The sequence below is a fragment of the Diabrotica virgifera genome, chromosome 3, assembly GCF_917563875.1.
Source record: "Diabrotica virgifera virgifera chromosome 3, PGI_DIABVI_V3a".
NCBI classification, from domain to species: Eukaryota; Metazoa; Arthropoda; class Insecta; order Coleoptera; family Chrysomelidae; genus Diabrotica; species Diabrotica virgifera.
This window is the reverse complement of record NC_065445.1, coordinates 257,862,159-257,884,843: the sequence shown is the minus strand read 5'-3', so window position 1 is coordinate 257,884,843 and position 22,685 is coordinate 257,862,159. Positions and strand designations below refer to the sequence as shown.

The 22,685-nt window shown below is 34.1% G+C and overlaps 1 protein-coding gene across 2 annotated transcripts in view; it reads right to left on the bottom strand.

Moving 5' to 3' along the window:
• LOC114329662 (NAD(P) transhydrogenase, mitochondrial) overlaps positions 1–22,685 on the bottom strand; it is a 95,600-nt gene that overhangs the window by 47,140 nt on the left and 25,775 nt on the right. The window contains exon 1 of one of the 2 annotated variants that reach the window (XM_050647347.1): positions 18,174–18,302. The exons of the other annotated variant lie outside the window; for it this stretch is intronic. The gene's annotated coding sequence lies outside the window, so the exon portion shown is untranslated. Of the gene's footprint in view, positions 1–18,173; positions 18,303–22,685 lie in introns of those variants that run through there. 2 annotated transcript variants of the gene reach the window in all.

Below are 22,685 nucleotides of genomic sequence, written 5' to 3'. Positions count from 1 at the left end.
TTGTCCCTCTATCGATTAATGGGGTTATTTTTAATAAAATAGTTTTCACCCCCGAGAAGGGGTGGCATCCACCCCCAGGGTAAAAGCGCACGTTGGCACCATATCAGTTTTGTTTCTTGAGATATGCTCTAACTACTCACCAATTTTCATGCAAATCGATGGAGGTTTAACAAAATAGAAGGTGAAAACATTTAATGACTGCACCAACTTTCCCCTTTCATCCCTTATTGCTACTTCCTGTATCCACTGAGGTGTCAGCCTGAAAGGGGTCATAGTTATCAATATACAATAGACACATTTCACATACCAAACTCCATATTACTTATGACGATGATTTCTCGCCTCTAGCTCTCCGTCTATATGTAGTTACAATAAAATAAATCTTAAGTTATAACGTGTCAAAAATTCGGTTATTACACACACCGGCAGAATTAGCCGAACACCTTAAAAATGGGACATGTTTGATGTCTCGAATTTCCTAAACCAGTGGTCCGATTTGAGTGATTCTTTTAGTATGTTATAGCCTTGTTATTTAAGAATACCGTTGTAATAATATTTTTGCTAGACAGGTAAATATCATTTTATACCGGGTGTACCAATCATACTGTGTTTTTTGGCTAAATTATGGAATAAATTAATTTTCTCTAAAATGGACAACTTTGCAGAAAAATCCCGAAACAGGTCGATTTTGATTTTTAAATTACAATTTTTTGGCATATATTTCATAATAGTGACGTCATTCATCTGGGCGTGATGACGTAATCGATGATTTTTTTAAATGAGAATAGGTGCCGTGTGGCACCTCATTTGAAAGGGTGTTCAATTCTCTATTCAATAATATAAACATTAATATCATTATTTATACAGGGTGGCCAAAAAACAAATTTTTGAATTAAATTAATTGACGAAAAAAGAAGAATGTATGCAATTTATTTAACTCAAAATACATTCTATCACTGTCAGAAAATAGGAAATAATGTTTATTTGGCAAATAAACATTGCTCTTCGCTTAAATTAAATGTTCAAACTGCCAAGTGGTAGGTGGGAGGCTGTTTGTGATTTAATTTAAGCGAAAAGAAATGTTTATTTGTGAAATAAGCATTTTTTTCTATTTACTGACAGCAATACAATGTATTTTTAGTTAAATAAATTACATACATTCTTCTTTTTGCGTCAATTAATTTAATTCAAAAATTATTTTTTTGGTCACCCTGTATAAATAATGATATTATTATTTATATTACTGAATAGAGAATTGAACACCGTTTCAAATGAGGTGCCACACGACCCCTATTCCCATTTAAAAAAATCATTGATTACGTCATCACGCCCAGATGGATGACGTCACTAGTATGAAATATATGCCAAAAAATTGTAATTTAAAAATAAAAATCGACCTGTTTCGCGATTTTTCTCCAAACTCGTCCATTTTAGATAAAATTAATTTATTCCATAATTTAGCCCCTCTCTGTATAATTGGCTACATTTTGAATATTTTTTATAGAATAATTAAGACACCCAGTAACAAGATACAGACTTGTTCGACTTTATACTAATGAACCATAATATCTACCAATAGAGTTAACCGTGCAATAGAGATAAACCTTCACCTTCACGTAGTTGTGTTTCCATCAATTTCAATTAAAATATTCTACCAATTACTAACTGGTTGATGACATGATTTTTCATTTATATTTAACATATTTAATGGATTGTCATATGGTTGCACGCTATTGCTATTGTATTATTTAAACACCGTTTTATTAAAACCAGCATTTTTTCATGTAGAAGCAGAGGCGGCTTTACCTATTGTGCAGGGTGTGCGGTGCACACGGGCGCCGGGATGTTGGGGGGCGCCGAGCGCCAAAGAGCGGGTCGTTTACTTTGTTTCAACATAAAATATGCTTTAAAACGATTAATGAAAAATTACATTGGCACTTAGCGCCATAACAGACGGGCGACTGTGGCCGGCCACTCTGTGGATCAACAAAAGTAGTTTACCGTGGGTTCTTATGGCCGGTTCTTCTGTGGCCGGCCACAGTCGCTCGTCTGTGATGCAACGTCCACTCCACATAAGAACCCACGGTCAATCATCGGAAACTACTTTTGTGGATCCACAGAGTGGCCGGCCAGAGTCGCCCGTCTGTTATGGCGCTTATGCGCCATGAAATAATGTTTCGGGGACGTATCAATGGCAAGATTGAGAGGTCGGGAGGCTTATTCCAGAGGCAATTTGGTTTTTGTAAAGGGAAAAGCATGTTGAGTCTATTCGACACTTTGCGCAATAGAGGGGATGAACACCGTTGGGTGTTCGATGTTAGAAACAACACTGTTGTTGTTCGATGTTAGAAATGCATTCAATGCGCAGCAATGGAACGAGGTAATGAAGGTAATGGAGAAGTGAGAATGTCCTGGATACCTGATGAACGTGGTAGCGGACTATCTTTCTGAGAGAAGAATTATGGTGGAGAAAGGATCTGTCTTGGGCCCGACGCTATGGAACCTGGCATATGACGGGATGATGAACTGTGGATATGGAGAGGGTACGATTTTCCTTCGCATTCGCGGACGACCTCGCTTGTAGTGGCGGGGTTTCAGATCTTAAATAGCGGGTACGGAACGCAGGCGGCGTTGTGAAGAAATGGATGATACAGTAAGCACTGAAACTTGCAGCAGAGAAGACCGAAGCCATCATTCTGACAGGGAAAAGAAACAGGCAAAGTGTGGAACTACAATGTGCAGGGGCGTGTCTAATACCCAAGAAACACTTAAAATACCTAGGAGTGACGTTGGACCAGAACGGAAAGTGGAGGGAGCACGTGCGTGTGGTGACCCAGAAGGCTGCAAACAGTGCGGCTGCGTTGGGGAGGGTGATGCCCAACATTGGGGGACCCAAATCCGAAAGGAGTAGGGCCTTGCACGGCGTTGTGCAGTCGATCGTCCTCTACGCGGAACCAGTCTGGAATGAAAAGAACTGTATGGGAGAAGAGACCTAGAACTCACTATGGCCGAGAGAAGACAGGAAAGAGAAAGGACAATTGAAAGATGGCAAGAAGAATTGAACAACACGGAGCATGTGGCACAGTGGACAAATATGCTGCTCCCGAACCCAAAATATTGAATGGACTGTAGTCACAGGCGCCTGGATTATTTCCTAACGCAGGTGCTCACAGGACACGGGTGTTTTAGAGCCTACCTCTCTAGGTTCAGAAAGGCTGACACTGATGAATACCTATACTGCAGACACCAGGACACTGTTACACATACGATGCTAGAGTGCAACAGATGGATAGTAGAAAGGAACATAATGGAAAGAGAGGCAGGTGTAAATTTTGTGACAGTGTAATGAAGGTAAAGTGCTTCGGAAGTGATGTCGACCTTGCAGCGGCCATTCCTCTTTCGGAGCGCTGGATGACAGAGGATGGTCTGGTTTGGCAGGTAGGCATTCGGCATAGCCTCGGCGACGAGAGGGCGTTTTAAAGTACCTCTACCCTAAAGTAAAAATGAATCCTGCACTAAGGTCACTCAGGCGGCCTTCTGGACTGAGATGTCTTCCCATGTCTGAGATAAAGATTCCAGACCCTCCCTCTTTAAAGGTGAGGAAAAAAGGTAGGTACTTATTCGAGTATTCCATTTTGACTGCGCGTCTACCAAAGGGCGCCAGGGCATTGACTGCACACGGGCGCTACATGGGCTAGAGCCGCCTCTGTGTAGAAGTAATAATTGGTTGCTGTGTGCACTCCTAAAACAAGTTGTAATTTGATCAGACTAAATTATATCGCGTGAGAAGGACTTTTGTGCAACAAAAAGCATTCAGGTTTCAGGTGGTAGAGCAGTAGACCTGGTAAAAAATCATTGATTTCACGTATGTAAAAAGCTTATACAGATATTTCAAGGTTCTAAAAGGTATATAATATATATAATATTTTATAAGTGGTAGTTGATGAAACAATCCGTGAAGCCACAACTAGTCCAAGTAATGAAGCTTAAAATAGGTCAAAACCTCGCAATTTTTACAGAATGGATCGATTTGCTTGAAAATTTGAGAATAAGTAGTGGATAGTCCAAGGATCAGAATCTATATCATGCCGAAAGACGCTTTTACCATGGGGGTGGTTGCCACCCCATCTCGGGGGTGGAAATTTGTTCTTATATTTTAATCACAAAAGTTGGTAAAAACGTTCATTCTAAGTAAAAAACGTTCTATACATTTTTTTGATAAAATTGATAGTTTTAGATTTATTCGCTATCGAAAGTATTAGTTTTATATCGAAAAAATCAATGTTTTTAAAAGTTTTCTGCTAATAACTCCAAAAGTTTTGGTTTTATTAAAACAATTTTACTTAACAAAAATGTACCTTTTGAAAAAATAAACAAAACCGTTTTTTTAAATTTTCTTTAAAACCAATAGTAATCGAGCTATACTTTATTATATGATGGCTCTTCTTCGTCAAATGCTAAATATTGTAGTTTCAAAGTCAAAAGTCGGGAAAACTATGCATTTTTCGAGAATAACTTATTGAAGCTAATTTAAAGTACTTAAAAAGATCTATCTCCAGAAATAAAAAAAAGTCTCTAGCTTAAAAATTAAGTGACTTATAATGAAAAGAATAACAGTCCCTATTTTTTTCAGCGAAAAAGTGATCGCAATCAACCCCCTAATCACCACCCTAATTAAAATTAGCCATTGACCTTATTTGGTCTTTTTCATTTATGTATTATTAATAGGTTCTAGAAGTTTGACTGACTTAGAATGATTAGTTTTTAAAAAACTGGAGTTAAAAGTGAATGACGAATTTTTGTAGTTTGGAAAAAAATGGTCTTTTCTTCAGAATAGCAAGATTAGCATCAGAGATATGAAAAAATATTTAAAAATTAAATTGTAGCTTATTTAATTCCCAAGAACATGGTTTACAGAAATTTTTTCTATGGTAAAAATTGAGTGAGCTATTAACAATTAAAACTTGTAATAACATGCAAAAACCACCTTTACCAACCCATTCAAAGTCACCTGTTTTTGCGACTGAGAATTTTAAAAAGATTTAATATCAACACTCTTATAGATCTTGTAAAAACCAATCAAATTATTTTTACCAAACTTTCTAAGATAAAAAATAAAAAAGTTACGGTTAAAAAATCAATATAGTTTTTTTGAAAAAAAAAAAAAGAAGAAATCCAATTGGAAGCATAATAATATAAGTTAACGGTGTTTTTAGTCATTGGCCTTATTTATTCTTATTTATTTATGTATTATTAATATATTTTAGAAGTTTGACTGGCTTAGAATAATAAGTTTTTAAAAAACTGGAGTTAAAAGCGAATAACGAATTTTTGTAATTTGGTAAGAAATTCCAGTTTTTTCAGAATAGAAAGATTAGCATCAGAGATAGGAAAAAATGTTTTAATATAAAATTGTAGGTTATTTAATTCCCAAGAACCTGGTTTGAAAAATTTTTTCTGCGGCAAAAATTGAGTGAATCATAAATGAGTAAGTATATCGAAAAACATTGATTTTTTCTATACAAAATTAACACTTTCGATAGCGAATAAATCGAAAACAATTAAATTTATCAAAAAAATGTATAGAGTATTTTTTGCTTAGAATGACTGGTTTTATCAACTTTTGCTGTCAAAATATAATAAAAAATTTCCACCCCGAGATGGGGTGGCAACCACCCCCATGGTAAAAGCGCCTTTAGGCATCATATAGATTTTGATCGTTGGACTATCCACTACTTATTCTCAAATTTTTAAGCAAATCGATCCATTCTGTAAAAATTGCGAGGTGAAAAGCTTCGGTTCCTGGCCTAAACTAAAAAAAAATATTTTTTGCCTATAAAAGATTTCTTATACATTTTAGAGAAAAATGGATCAAATAAAAGTTATAGATCATAAAAAGTTCTTTATTTTGAGCGTCCAAATTAAAATACATAGACAATTGACTGAGATAAGTTCAAAAAAACCATTATTTTTGAAGTAATTTAGAAATATTAATAACTTTGATTTTTGCATAATGACATGTAATATAACTAGTGAACATTATGGCACTTAATAGCTATTCAAGTGTTCTAAATTTCAAACATATCGACCAAACAGTTCGTAAGTTATTAAATTTGTTTATTCGAGAGGGCGATTATGGTAGGGGAGCAAAGTATGCTAAATGTGCAGTCACTCGAGCGCTTTGGAGACCTATTGGGTTATGAATAGTAGGTCCTAAAACCAAAAAAAGTTAAGTAACATTTTCCATTTTAGTGGGCGCTTGCCATTTTTTAATTTAATTTTCCATTTCCAACAATCGTTTTTTCCGATTATAACGCCATCTATGCATAATTCGAAAAAGTGTTTCGAATAAAAGTTACTTATTTTTTCGTAAGGAATCCAAATCTGCAATAAAAAATGGGGGCTCCTATTTAAGATTTTAAAGTAACCCCCCAACCCCACCTCCGTGGGGGGGCGTGTTTGGTGCCATTCGATAGATTTTTGAAAAATATTAAATAAGTATATTTTACAGTTTTTCGATTTGATGTTCATTTCGCGAAATATCGCGGGATTCGTATTTAAAATATTAAATTTACCCCCCACCCCTCTCCGTGGGAAGTCGTGTTTGGTATCATTCGATAGATTTTTAAAAAATATTGAGAACATATTTTTTAGTTTTTCGATCTGTCATTCATTTCGCGAAATATTCGCTTTTTTCTTGTGAAACTTTGGGACTCGCCCATTTCCTTACGCCCGGCTCAAATCGTCAGATTTTTGAAATATACACTCTTTTGCATGTACTTAACTTACCTTATCTTAATCTTACAATTTCGGGTTTTTTTAAGGATAGATTTTTATTTTCGGGCCCCCCTTAACGAACTCCCCTGTGTTAAGAGCCAATATATGGTAGAGGTACATCTGCAGGCTACCAGGTTTCTCCCCATATGATAATCTGACGCGCTCGAGTAACTGCAAAAATCCCCGCTTGGGCTCCCCTACCATTATTTAAACAACTGTACTTGTTCAAACAGTCACTCTGGACTCTGGAGGTATTTTGTAAATCGCAATCGATTCTTTGAGGCTTCATTTTTAAGGTATGTATAATAAAAAAAAACCGTCAACATTGTATTAAATTTGTTGTTAAAAAACAGTTTGAAAAAGGGCTGGCTGAAAACATTTATCTTGATATACATATTATAAGTAAAGATAATTTAGATTTTAGGAGTCAGTCGAAAATATATCGGTAGGGTTAAGCAAATAAATATTATAAATTAATTGTGTTTTTAGTGTTAGTCTTAGAAGGCGTTAAATAAAATGAAATAAACATTACACTATAATAATATAGGATCAACTCAAAAGATAATCGTGGATGAAACAGCTTTGCAACTAAATTCACTGTTGTGGGATCAACCCTCAAGATTACAAAATATTTGTAGATAATGAATGCCAATATTGGTGGCTACTCGGTATCTGTAAGCAAAAGAAGGCTATGTTCCACAATGCAGTACTAATATTCTATAAAATATTCTATTGAGAGTAATCAAAATTGAATATTATGTTATAATTGATATTATGAAAGAAGTATAAATTCTGTACCTTACCTTATCAGATTATCAATATAAGAAAAATTTGGATAACTACTTAAACATAAATAGAAAAAAAACCTAAACATAAAAAATTAGATAAAGTGATTGACATTTGCATTTTTATTTTTAAACTGTCAGTTACATAAGTCGTCTTCTTCTATATTTTTCTATAGTCTCTTGTCTCCCGATCCACAGCAACGTTATACGTTTTATATAAACACTGTCAAGAGACAATGTGTTACAGGGATGACCTTTATCCCCAACTCTATTCAAACGATAAGGAAGTATGGAGAACAAGCCTACGTTCTTTCCGATGAGGCTCCAATAAGAGCCGAAAATCGCGATTCAAGGGACTGGACTGCGCTCCGTATTCTAATTGAAAAGTAAGATTGTTTTGCCTTCGCATTGCAACTGAATTAAAAATAAAAAAAATTTATTTTATTTTTATATTGGTATTTACTCCTTCGAGTAACTAGGTCCATTTTCTGTTGGAATTTACCGGCTGAACAGACGGGGTCGTGAATTGTAAGTTTTTTGAATTCCCTCTTGTCTTCTTCGCTTCAGCATCCATTTGGCTTGCAAATTTTAGAAGCCTTGGAGGTGTTACCAAGGAAATGGACCAATAAGTTTTCGATTTAAAAATCTTTTAGTAATATTTTAATATCTTCTAAATATTATTAATAATGCTATTAGGATCGAAAACTTCATCTTTCACATATAAAATAACTTGAGGTGGCGAATGTCATGACTTCAATGCTATTTTAATTCACTTAACACTTTATTATTTCTTGAACGTATATGTGAGTTTTTTATATACTTGCATATTACACATTGCATACAGGATTGGCCACTTATGTGTGACGTTAGTAATTCGTTAAATTAGAGGTTTGATGCATACCTTCCGGCACTTGCAAATCGCCCTAAGTGGCGCCTTTGTTGCTTTAAATTTGCAAATTCCGGGGTTATAAAAGACCATTGCGACCATTAAGTTCTTTATTTGAAAGACCTTAACAATACACCATAAAAATAAAGAAATCGAAGTTAAAGTTTGCACTAAAAATGGCACTTTAAAAACTTGGTTTACAATAGTAGTGTTCGCGCAGTACAAATCGAGCATACCCAGAGTAAGTTCGGGATTAGTTTCCAATGCGCAGGCGTCAACGTAAACTTATCCTGGACATGCTCAGAATTTTTCGCTCCGCGAACAATTTTCGGATTCGCAATGCAATGACGGGTTGCATACATTAAAGTTAGTGAAGGAAGCCTTTTGTTGTCTCTTTCTTATTTCGAAATAAATGTCAAAAAAACTGCAAATTCAACAAATTTGTATGTCAACAAAGAGAAAGAGAAAAGAGAATAAAGGCAACAGGCAAAGGATTAACTTTCTATTCAATAATTCAATGCCTTTCTTAAGGCCGCGTCTCACCATCAAATTATTTGATCAAACAGTTTGAGCAAACTCCGGAAGTACGTCAAAGTGACGTCACAATTGCAGTTTTTTTGAAATTCTAAAAATCTGTGCTCTCACTATCAGTCTAGTTTGATCAAATTTTTTGTATTGAATTGTCTAACTTTTTTGTACTTTATTTAAAATTAAAATTTTTCATTATTATCCACAATGAACACTCAGGATGTGACGTCACTAACTGTCACTTTCAGTTTGCTCAAACCAGTTTGATCAAATTATTTGATGGTGGGACGCGGCCTTTAGAAGGTAGAAATTTGATTAGAGTCTTTCTTTATTATTTCCACAATATAATGTGGTTATTTCCACTCTGAAATCCAGCTTACATTTTTGTAGAGTAAAAGATTGTTGATATTTAGATATAAAAATTACCTTTAACGCCTTTAACTTCCTGGGGGTTGAACATTATCTGAAGGAAGGAATAATTTAGTAAAACAATCATTTCCAATTTTGATATCTATGTATTGAATTTAATGGGTTGTGGCATTGTGTTGTGGTTTATTACACCACAAAAATAATGAAATATAACAAGACACAAGAAATAGTTTCAGAATAAGTTTGATGTATTGTTTATGTTTCATTATATTCAATAAGAGACTAATTTAACTCATAAATTAAACTGAAAAATAAACCACAAGAATATGTAGGTATAAAAAATGTACTTATAAGCTCATTTAGATAGAAGAAATTAAGTAAAAACAGAGTACAATTTATTGAAATACATACTACCGTAATAGATAATTATTATCGAATATCGAATGAAAATAATACTAGAAAAGGTACCTACTTATTTATAAACATACGAAATGGAAAACATTGACAAAAACAACTAAAAGAGCTTTAATATAAAAAATATTAAAATTTGTTTGAAGAATATTTAAATGATACAACACTTTACATAATTTCAAAACTTTAAAAACCAGAATCTACATCTACAAGCTGTTTAACAAAACAATATTTTAGGTTAAGAATTGGAAGGAGTAAGAACAGAATGTCAAGAAATTCTTCCCAAATATTTTGTGCGCCTGTGCGAACTTAAAATCCGAAACAAAATCCTCGAACGTCGAGAGGGTATTCCGGACACGTTCAGGATCTTTTTTCTGTACTGCGCGAACACCGAATTAAAAATCCGGAGGGTGTTCAGAGGGAAAGATTTGGACTCCGCGAACGTCCAATTTTGTAATGCGCAGGCGTTCTCCCTCTGGGTATACCCAGGACGTACTGCGCGATCAAAGCTATTAATAATGGGTGCATTCAGCAGACGCAATCGCTAACTAATCGATTAGTAATCGATTTGTGATTTACATGCTAAATGTCACAATTTATGTGGCATTCAGCAGAAAATCACTAATCGATTAGTTAGCGATTGTGTCTGCTGAATGCACCCATTGTCCTTCTTCTTCTAGGGCACTACAGCCCAAATTGAGCCTTGGCCTCTTTTATTTTTTGCCTCCACCCTTGTTTGTCTGTGGCTGCTCTTCTCCATACACGGACTCCTAAAAGTGCTTGTGAGTTGTGCGTCGCTGCTTACTGTGTCTTCACAGCGCTTTCTTGGCTTTCCGACCGGTCTTCTAGCGTTTACTCTTTTTGGCCTATTCTCTCCCATTCTTATCACATGTCCAGCCCATTGCAATCTTATAATCTTATAATTAATATTGTCCATATATCCTGCTAATTTGCAGCAAAACAAAAACACATATTATTACAACATTGAAATAATAAAAATGCAAATGTAAATGTTAAAGTAATAAATATGCTATTAGTTGTAGATTATATTTTAACAATTAACAAAAACCAGATACAAACTATCATTTCTGATAACGTTACGTCACTGAAACGATAATTTAAATATGTAGTTTAATAAATTCCTGCTTAGCAAATGAATTTGTTAGCGATAAAACTAATTTTGCATGAAAAAAATTGAAAACTAAAGATATTTAATGATTTTTTATACTAAATTAATTAAATTTTTACTTGGTCAAAATTTTCAATTTAGTTTTTGTATTATACCGACGATATGGCTTTTTTTACATATTAATTACATTTCTTGTCTTTTTCGAACTTCGCATCTTTATTTAGTAGCTTTTTTCCATATTATAAGCCATCGGTTGTTGTAAACCGGTCGTTCTGCAGCCAGTTGGGGTTGGATCGTTGTACATATTCTATTAACTCATGATATCCATTCCGTTATTCTGGAGCTCTGTACCAGCTTACACAGGTCTAGAGTTTAGGTACCATATGTTTTTGCAGTTACTTGGTAATCTCTGAAAAGTGTTTGCCACCTGAGATCTAATGACTCGAAGTAATGAACGATATGGTTGACTATTTCAGGTCCTCTAGTTTAGAGTCTGCTGCTTAAGTCTCCGTTAAACAGCCTCAATATAAGAGGTGTCTCTAGATTGGCGCGTTTCTAAAAAGAAAGCCTGTTGTAACACTGAGCTGTTTCCTGATTGTTTTTCCATGTAGTAATATTTTGCTACATGATTGATCGAGTACGTTTTCCCAATGTGAGTTGTTTCCTTGGAATCCAGGCTTTTCCCGTCACGGACGATGTAGCTGATGTTCTTTTCTCCGGAGTAACCTAATTGAGTCCCAGAATTTATAATCCGTCTTTCCCTTTCCAATAGCCGAGTTGAGTCCCGAAGATGGGTAAATTCAGTCCCGTGCCTACCTGGGGCTTAGTCGGTGTACGTAATGTTTTCTAGGAATGAGAAAACAATAATTTATTTTATAACATATAATTTTATTACAAAAATGCAATCCTAAAATATTTACAGTAAACAATATAACCACATTTACATGCTAAATCTGTGCTAAGTAAGGTATTTAAATGCCAGTCTATGTATATGTATGTTTTTTTCTATTTGGCAATAAGAAGAAAACCAAAGGTATATAATGATCTTCTTTTAGATCATGGATGGAGAACATTTGCATAAAAAACTTTGAGCAATATTCAAAAGTTCAATTGCTGTTGTACTAAAACAACAATTTGGTTTTTGTATGTCGTTTACCATTAGAAAATCCTCCTTTTTGTTGGTATTCACTGGAAATGTTTTAATGTTCATGAGTTTCTTCCACACTTTTTGGCAATTTAGGCAGAAGAGATCGTCGGGCGTTATACAATTTTTCTGACCAATTCCACATCTTTGGTAGCCAAGGTACTAATATTGCCATTTCGTAATTTAGACCAGGGCGCATCTGTAAAAATATTAGTACATTTGGACGTTGAGAGGTGACTCAAATTTTTTTGCAGAAATTGCTTGAAAATAAATCAAATAATAATATTTGAGTTATCCTCCCTCTCAAAAAGGTCCGGAACATTGTTTAAATAATCAAAATGTCAAAAAATTAAGGAAAAATTCGATTTTTTTCTTGGTTTTTTGATTATAACTTTAAAAGTATTTATTTTCGAGAAAAGTTGTACTGACATAAAAGTTGCGTAATTAAATTTCCTACAATATAGAATTAGTTAAAAATTTAAGAAATAGTCACCCTTGTTGCAAAATAGCAATAATTGTGAAAAAAAACATACAAAAACAAGTATTCGCATTTTACGTTTTTCAACCATTTGTGCTACACTTAGGACCTTCATATTTCACCTTAAAAAATTACATGATACAGTAAAACAATACTGTAAATTTCACTAAGATCGATTCAATAGATTTTGCAAAATAAATTTTGCAATCCAGCTTTCGTAAAAAAAATTCATTTTTTCAAAATGTTACAGGACTGAAAATAAAGCAGATAGAAAGTTGAAAAATTTTTTACATATAGAAGTGTACTGTACCTTTCATTTGCAATTTTGCAAAATTAAAATCGCTTGACACCACGGCGTCAGGAATTTTTTTAAATAAACATTAATTATTGGTGCTACGCGCAGGACAGCGGATAGGTTGCTCTGATTGGGCATTCCAATGACCTTTGATAATGATTGATACATTTTAATTTTTATGACATTTCGATATAAATAAATAAATTTGTTTATTGCAAAATAAAAACACATACTCTATCCTTTGAAATAACACTTTTATTAGCAAAAACTTTCTTTGTTCATATATTTTAACTTAAATAATAAAAGTTTATTATTTTTAAACATATGCAATTGTTTAAACAATATTTCACAAACAATAATAAAATTAGTTTGATTTTTGTGGAATTAAAAAATTAAAACACAACAAAATATAGAGTAAGAAAATAATATATTAGATAAAGATTGGAAGAAGTTTTGGTGGAAATCAACCTGTGGAATCGAACAACGCTGTCCTGCGCGTAGCACCAAAAATTATTGTTTATTTCAAAAATTTTCTGACGCCGTGGTAATTAATCGATTTTAATTTTGAAAATTGCAAATGAAAGGTACAGTACACTTCTATAAGCAAAAAAAAATTCAACTTGCTATTTGCTTTATTTTCAGTCCTGTAACATTTTGAAAAAATGAATTTTTTTTGCGAAAGCTGTATTGCAAAATTTATTTTGCAAAATCTATGGAACCGATCTTAATGAAATTTACAGTATTGTTTTACTGTATCATAAAGTTTTTCTGGGTGAAATATGAAGGTCCTAAGTGTAGCATAAATGGTTGAAAAACGTAAAATGCGAATACTTGTTTTTGTATGGTTTTTTCGCAATTATTGCTATTTTGCAACTAGGGTGACTATTTTTTAAATTTTTAACCAATTCTATATTGTAGTAAATTGAATTACGCAACTTTTATGTCAGTACAACTTTTCTCGAAAATGAATACTTTTAAAGTTATAATCAAAAAACCAAGAAAAAAATCGAATTTTTCCTTCAATTCTTGACATTTTGATTATTTAAACAATGTTCCGGACATTTTTAAGAGGGAGGATAACTCAAATATTATTATTTGATTTATTTTCAAGCAATTTCTGCAAAAAAATTTGAGTCACCTCTCAACGTCCATCTCAAAACAGATCCGCTCTGGACTAATTCCTCATGCAAAATTTTCATATCCCCATTTTCATAGGTCGTTCACTGATATCTTCTACGGTCTTTCACTTCAAGGAGTTACATAACATTTGACGATTGAGTACATCTTCGTTTAATTAACTATGATTGTGGTCATCCATAATTTCCGTCGCTACGTTGTCCCCTTGGGTTTTTAAAAATGCTTTACATTTTTCTTTCGTCTGCGCACAACAAATCCAACGCTTGCCGTCATTTTTTAAATAATTTTGAAAACGATGTTTGAAGCCATTCAACACAATCAATTATTGTTTTTCTTTTTCACTAAGAACGATTTTCATTGGCAATCAACTTAACACTGTATCGTATACAGATAGATCGCACTCTATACTAAATATTTTGTGGTATACATATTACTTTTTATTTGATTACCATAAATGCATAACCAATAAAATACTTACAAATTAAAAAGCTATTAAAAGGTAATTAGAAGGATTACGATGCCCGGGACTCAATTCGACCATCTAAATATTTTGACCCTTCTTAATTCAGGTATACGGGACTCAATTTACCTATGCCCCTTTTCTCAAATGCATCAGCTCTTTCATTGTTGTAGATTCCCTGGTGACCTGCATCCCATCCTCCTAATGAATTCTACGAGCCCTTATAGTCGCTGGACTCATTATCATCAACCCATACGCGTCCACTGTTGAGCATAAGTCTCCCTCAGCTTTTTCCATCTGTGCGGATTGCGTCCAGTTACTGATAACACGTTTCAGGTCGTCAGTCCATCTGGTTGGTGAGGGTCCTCTGCTCCGTAGTGCTTCTTCTCGTGGCCTCCACTCGACAATACATTTTGTCCATCGGTTGTCTCATAATCTGGCGACGTGTCCTGCCCAATTCCACTATAGCGACGCGATTGTTTTTGTTCTATAGTCAACATCTGGCGCTCCTTAGCCCTCTTCTTCACTACCTTTTTGGGAGTGTTAATGTTTCCGCTCCATAAGCGAGTCCAGATAACACACACTGGTCAAAGATTTTTATTTTGAGACATATGAGTAAGTTCACATAGTTTAATTTACCAAACGCTTCCCAGACTAATCCGATGCGACGAGGGAACTCACACGTCTGGTTATCTCTGCCCAATAGAATTTCATGTCGTAAGTACCTACTTATACGATGCAGCGGATGCAGTCTGCTTAAGATCCTTTTAACAGCAATATTACGATTTAGTACCAGATTAGCCATTATTTGCGTCTTGTTCATGTTAATCTTTAGTCCGACCTCTAAAGGTTCGGACCAACAACGCGTCGAAGAACGTGTTGAAGCGGTTTACCAATTTAAACGTCAGCAAAGAAAGATAGAAAATATTTAATAGTGCAAAGGAAAGAGAACACACACTTTTATGATAAAATCAGTCGGACCATCATGTCCCCAAGAATATGTCCCCACACCGCCAGTGTGGGCGGTAGAAATTTTATTACATTGGTTAATTCATACAGTGCTAAAAATCTTAACAGAACGTAGTTAGACCACTACGTAGTAAAATTACCACGGCACTGACATCAGCTCCCTAGCTTAGTCGAAAGGGGGACACTTTAGTACCTGTATGTTAAATTTCTTTGAACTGTGTCATTTTACCGAGAATTCATCGGAAAATGATCCACGCTCCTTAGAACAATAAAAATAGGGTAAAGAGGCAATACATTAGGGTTTGGTATTAGCTTAAGACGGAATCCCGTATTCAGTTTTTATCTTTTTCTGTTAAATTTTTCTATTTTACTCGGTCTGCCGTTCCAACGTTCCATGGGATTTCTTTTTAAGGAAGCGTGATATAATTTTTCCAACATTATTATTGCATAAAATCTGCTTCTTCTTTAGGTATCGTCTCCTCTAAGGAGGTTGGTAATCATCACGGCTATTTTCACTTTTGAGATTGCAGCTCTAAACAAGTCGACGGAACTGCAATACACCACTTTCTCAGATTAATGAACCAGGAGATGCGTCTTCTTCCAATACTTCGTTTTCCCTGTATTTTCCCTGCATTATAGTTTGTAGCAACACATATTTATCCGCTCTCATAACGTGGCCGAGATACTGTAACTTTCTTATCTTAATCGTATTCATAATTTCCTTATCCTTTTTCATCTTTCTGAGGACCTCAACATTTGTTATTCTATCTACCCAACTTATTTTTTATATTCTTCTTTATAAAATCTGCTATAGGGACGATATTATCTGCGAATCTCAAATGACTGAGCTTCTCTTCATTTATACCATACTCATTCATATCTGCCTTCTTTATGTTCTATTCTAAGAGCGCTGTCAATAGCTTTGGAGACAGTGTCTACTTGTCGTACTCCTCGCAGTATACAGAATTTATCGGTTTCTTATTCAGATAGTCTAGTCGCTAGCCGTGGTATTTTGGTAAATATACAGGGGCGTCATTTGGGCGTCCAGGGGGGGGGCATTTGCCCCCCCCCCTGGCCCTGAAAATGACTGAAATTTATAGAAAATACATCAATATTCATCAGAACATCATATATAATGTATTGTATATATAGTGCTTGCCCCCCCCCCCAAACAAAATTTCAAATGACGCTCCTGTAAATATATTTGATTACGTTAGTGTAGCAATGGTCTCTTCGGGATTCTGTCACATTAATTAGCTTCAGGACAGGTTAAATTCAAATGATTCGTGATTTTTACAAAAGAATTCTTTGTTATGAACAACCACGCGTCCCCATAGACATGATGTCTCTATCTGCTTTAAACTATTCACATATTCGTCAAAAATGGCAAAAACGTGCGTCTTATCAGGTTTTTTGGTATATTTACCATGAACACTGATTTAGAATTGATAATGATTTATGATAATTTAACGACCTGCATACATAATAATTTTATTTTAATCACACTTAAACATTGGGCAATGTTTAAATAATATCTATTAGAAATAAATAATTTTTTGATATATACAACACACAACACGATTGCGACAAATAATATTTATATAATATATTTAAACAGTTTTACAGTTTATTAGAAAATATTATCTTTCTGCCTTGAATTCGCCTAAGATTAAGTAATACTGTACACAAAAATGTAACAATCAATTAGTAATAGCAATAATATCGTAGATAATCATCAATGATGAATACACGCACTACCTATATATAAAATAATCTGTTTCATCATTACAGACAAAATTTGAAGAAGATAGTAGATATATGTACCTCTACTAACCTTCACTAATTTCTATAATACATAGTATTATTATTGCGATTTTTTTCGGGTTAGTCGCTTATCGCATTGGAGGTCTTTTTTGTCTTTTGTTGTCTAAGGAGTCCACAATATTATTATGTTATTAAATCCTTTCATTTTCTTTGTTTTATGTATTTTATGTGATCTTCCTTACGGTGATCGTAAAATTGAAATCTGATATTTCTGGTCACAGATCACGGTTATCGAAGTCATCCAGCAACTGTAGTTATCGGTGATTCATAAATCACGGTGAATGAATCACTGGTAATGAAATCACGTCCCAAGCAAAGAGTTCAAACATAGAAATTCTTCAGAGGTTTCAAAATAAAATTCAACAAGTTATGGTCGACACCCCTTGCTATGATTCCAATAGTGTTAGAATGGATCTTCTACTAAATTTGAGACAGACAGTTGCAGATGACAAAATATGGAGAATATAAAAAAGAATACCGAAAGAAAGCGAAACAGTAAGAAAAAATAGAAAGAATAGTAAGAAAAAATAGAAAGAAAACATGTAAAACATGGAAAGCTGCTCAAAGACTAATAAGTCAAGAAAAAATATGATGTACTTAGTCCAGAAACTAACACAAGACAAGGTACCCATACTGCATAGGAGTAGCATATTTGTCTACATCGATTGAATTGTGTGGACCCGTCATAAACTTCACGAGAATAAAGAAATAGAATTCATATAAACATTGTAGAATATTTTGTGGAAAGAAAAGAGAAATATGTAGAACAATACTAGAAGAAAATGAGGACTTTCCAAAAATTATTAGGATGGTATTTAGCTTTTCTTGAAAAATATTAATTGTATTTTTTCGAGAGCAGTACTTATCTATTAGAGATGCACGTATTTTCAACTTATTTGTATACTTAAAAATTATATGTACTGCCACTTTAGAAAAGTTCTGCAAATAATTGATAGGATCATAATATGATAAGCCACTTACTTGCACTACTTCACACAACTTTGATGCATACAAAAATTCTGTTATCTATTTACTGGAATTTACAGCTAAAAAAGTTATGTACTCGTAGTTACAATATATAAGTACGTTGTTACCGTTTTATAAAAATAAAACTAACTGTAAAAGGAGTACAAATGTCGAAAAGTGTCATGGGTCATTTTGCGGTTATCTTTATTACGACAAAATGAACTTGATTGTAAATAAAATATAAACATACATGAATTGACGCAGTGACAAAAGAGTTATTTATGCGAGGAGTGAGTAAAATTTACTACTCGAGAATGATTTTGTGCCCAGGGAAAATTATCGAGGCTGGTCAATATATTCTAATGAGATGTTTTGAATGACAACTGTTGTCTCTCAGGTTTTCAGCCAAGGTATTGGTTTTCTTCCCACACTCCTTCAACCCCTCCAAGAGATTTATCGGTTTTCATCGATATTATTGCATGAATAACCCCTGCTTTAGTAATCTAGGATGTTCATAGCGGAAGTCACTTGTCTCTGATATTGAAATAATTCCTCTATGTATTCCTACCACCAATTTTTTGTTCAGTCTCCATAATAATAAATTGAAGTTATATTTGCTATTATCCAATTTGTTGCCACATGTATACACAAAACGTGCTGGGAATCCACCTCATCACCCAACAATAAACCTAACAAGGACTTCTATTCTGAAGCCATTACACAAAAAATTGGAGAAAAAAGCATAATTTGATAAAGCAGCAAAAAATGCTAAGTGACCTAAAATATACATCAACTGCAAAATGCCTGAAAGAATTATCACCATTAGAATCCACAGTTGCACCCTTTGAAGGCTACCAGAAGATTGCAACGACCATAACAACATATAAGTACCACTTACAAAAACGAATAACATTGTGCACGCACTGATAACAAAAAGGTAAATATATTTCTCTATCTATGTATCTATCTATCTCCCTTCATTTGTCAAAAGTTGAACGTAGGCCTCCCCATTATTTTTCCACTTGTTCCGATGGTAGGTTACGGAATCAATTAAAAATAAGTGTAAATAATGAACAATAATATATTTATTTGTATCGATAAAAAAGACGTGTTTTGCTTATATCTCAAAAGGATGTGTTGTTGACGTACCGCGTCTATCCCGACGCCCGCTGGGGCGTGACTCAATCGTTCGCCTGCTGTGTCGATACTGACTGTGACTGAAAAAAAACCACAAACGCTAATATGTTTGTGTTTCTACAATATGGCTAGAAAAGGAAATAAATTACTACATCTGGCGTTTTAAAAGTTGAGAACCTTTCTGTATTTTAAGAAGTTGACATAAAGAGCGTGGCAATCTGCCTCGGAATCTATTAGTGTTTCCTTGAAAAAAACATTAATTTTATACAATCTGCTTAGGGACACATTTCCTTAACGGCCCTTGTTAGCATATGATTTGTATATTAAATGTTATTTCGTTTTGAGAAAAGTTATTAAAAATTTAGCATTATTATTAAAAATAGTAATTAAAGCGTATCGCTATACACTCTTCTCGGTTCAGTGCTAATCCTGTCCATCTGGTCCCTGCGTATCTTTTTAGGTCATCCGACCATCTCATCTGTGGTCTGCCCTTTTCTCTTTTATGGTCCCAAGGTCTCCAGTGGGTTGCTTCATTCCATCTTCCGTCTCTTTGTCTGCTGTTGTGTCCTGCAAATTTTCATTTGAGAGTAGCTGCATGTTTGTTTACGTCTTTTACTTTGGTTTTATTTCTGATCCATGTATTTTTTTTTATCACTTAGCTTGATACCCAGCATCTGCCTTTCCATTGCCCTTTGAGTCTTGGTCATCTTTTCCATATTTTCATTTGTGATCCACATTGATCCACATTCCACATTTATTATACAGTGTGTCAATTTAAAAAGTTGCCACCCCCTATAATTTGGTCCCTACAGAAAATCTAAAAATATGCAAAAACACGTCAAATTTATTTGTGAGACATTTTGTAGACCAGTTTTCAACTAAATTACATCAACCCTATAGCGGGGGCGGACACAACCCCCAAAATCGTTAATGGAAAGGGGGGTTGAGTGATACCTCATTTTGTAGGTCATTAAATTACCTTTTCAAAAATACCACATGCCTTATATTTCTTTTCAATACTTTTGGAAAAATCTTGGACTCAATACTCTAAAAAATTTTGGTGTTCTGAACTCGATACTTAATACCTTTACGGTTTTACTTGATTTTTCCAAAAATACCTCAAGAAAATACTCTAAATACTTCAACACCCCAAAAAAAAATTCAATTTTGAGTTCAATACTCCAAAAAAAATTTTGGAGTTCTGAACTCGATATTTAATTATTAAAATTAATTATAAAAAAATAAAATTATTGAAAAGAAATATAATGTATGTGGTATTTTTGAAAAGGTAATCGAATGACCTTTAAAATGAGGTGTCACTCAACCCCCCTTTCCATTAAAGATTTTGGAGGTTGTGTCCGCCCCCGCTAGAGGGCTAGTGTAATTTAGTTGAAAACTGGTCTATAAAATGTCCACCTCACAAATAAATTTGACGTGTTTTTGTATATTTTTAAATTTTCTATAGGGAACAAGTTATAGGGGTGGCAACTTTTTAAATTGACACCCTATATACTTTTGTGTGGAGGTATTGAACATATTTCTGTTTATCAGGATATAACTCATTTTTCCGAATGTCACCCATGCGAGTCTTATTCTCCTTTTTATTTCTGCTGTTTATACATTATATTTCTCTAACAGCTGGAAACGACCTTTACTCCATTACTCTGGATAAACTCTGGATTACAACCAGAAGATGAGGAAAATATATATGGACTGCTAGCCAAACGTATCTGCCTATTAAACCTTTTAGGGTTTTTTATGGATCTTTTCTTTTAGGGATCTTTCCGGTCATTTTGTTTCAAAAATTAAGACCTGTCAAACGATATTATGTATTTATCATTAGGTAAATCGGCGTACAGAAAACAATTGACGTCTGCCTTATAGATTTTGAAAAGGCGTTTGATAGGGTCCAACATGATGGGCTATTTGAGCATCTAAAAATGATTGGAATAGATGATAAAAATCTGAGACTGTTACAATATCTATATTGAAATCAAAAAGCTTCTATTCTCTTAGACGGCAAATTAATAGACAACATATTAATTCAAAGAGGTGTCAGACAAGGTTACGTATTATCCCCAAATTTGTTTAACGTGTACTCGGAAATAATATTTAACGAATCCTTGGGAAGGCAATGTGAAGTTCGAATTAGGGGAAAAACTATTAACAATATCAGACATGGAAATGACACAGCGATCATGGTTGAAAGTATCGAAGATCTTCAATTCCTTATGGATTGCGTCACAAGAGAATGCTCGAATAACGGACTTGGCATAAATACCTACATCAAAGAAAAAGTTACTTGTAGTTAGTAAACAAGACGTTGGCCCTATGCAACTAATTGTCAACAATGAGCTGATTACAAAAGTTAACGATTTTAAATACGTAGGATGTTGGATAAACGAGACGCTAAATTCTGATGAAGAAATTAAACTTTGTATAGACATTGCAGGAGGGGCATTTATGAAACTTAGATCTATACTGTGCAATTCTCAACTGAACTTACAACTAAGAATCAAGTTCCTAAAATGATATGTGTATCCTGTATTACTATATGGATGTGAAACCTGGATCATGAAGGTTAATATGTTAAACAAATTAGAAGCCTTCCAGATGTGGTCATATCGTAGAATGCTCAAAATAAAATATCATGGGTTTAACGCATTTCAAACATAAAAGTCTTAAACAGAATGGGGCAAGGCGAACTTGACGAAGATGATAAAAAAGAGAAAACTTGAATACGTGGCATCTGGGGCATATAATGAGAGCTAGCAGATACTGGATACTGCAGTTTCCTGCAGATACTGCCCAAGGAAAAAATTCCTGTACTGGCTGTATACCATAAATCACAAAAAATAAAAACCTTATCTTGTAAAAGGTATATTTAAAATCCCTAAAAAGGGCTGTATCACAACAAAACGTTTTCGGAATCAATATTCCATCATTAGTGTTATCACAGGTTTACATGCTTTAAGCCACCAAAATGTACGGGTAAAAACTCTTAAATTGATATTAAACAGTTGGGGTTACATTATGTTATCTGATTTTAAAGGATGTTAAAAATATTTCCAGATTAGTTGTCACCTAAACTATGCCATGTAAGGTCCTATCTACAAATGTCCAACCAATATGGTTGATGTCATGTGCTGCCAGGGGTTAATCTGGAAATATTTTTAACATCCTTTAAAATCAGATAACATAATGTAACCCCAACTGTTTAATATCAATTTAAGGGTTTTTACCCGTACATTTTGGTGGCTTAAAGCATGTAAACCTGTGATTACACTGATGATGGAATATTGATTCCGAAAACGTTTTGTTGTGATACAGACCTTTTTAGGGATTTTAAATATACCTTTTACAAGATAAGGTTTTTATTTTTTTTAATAT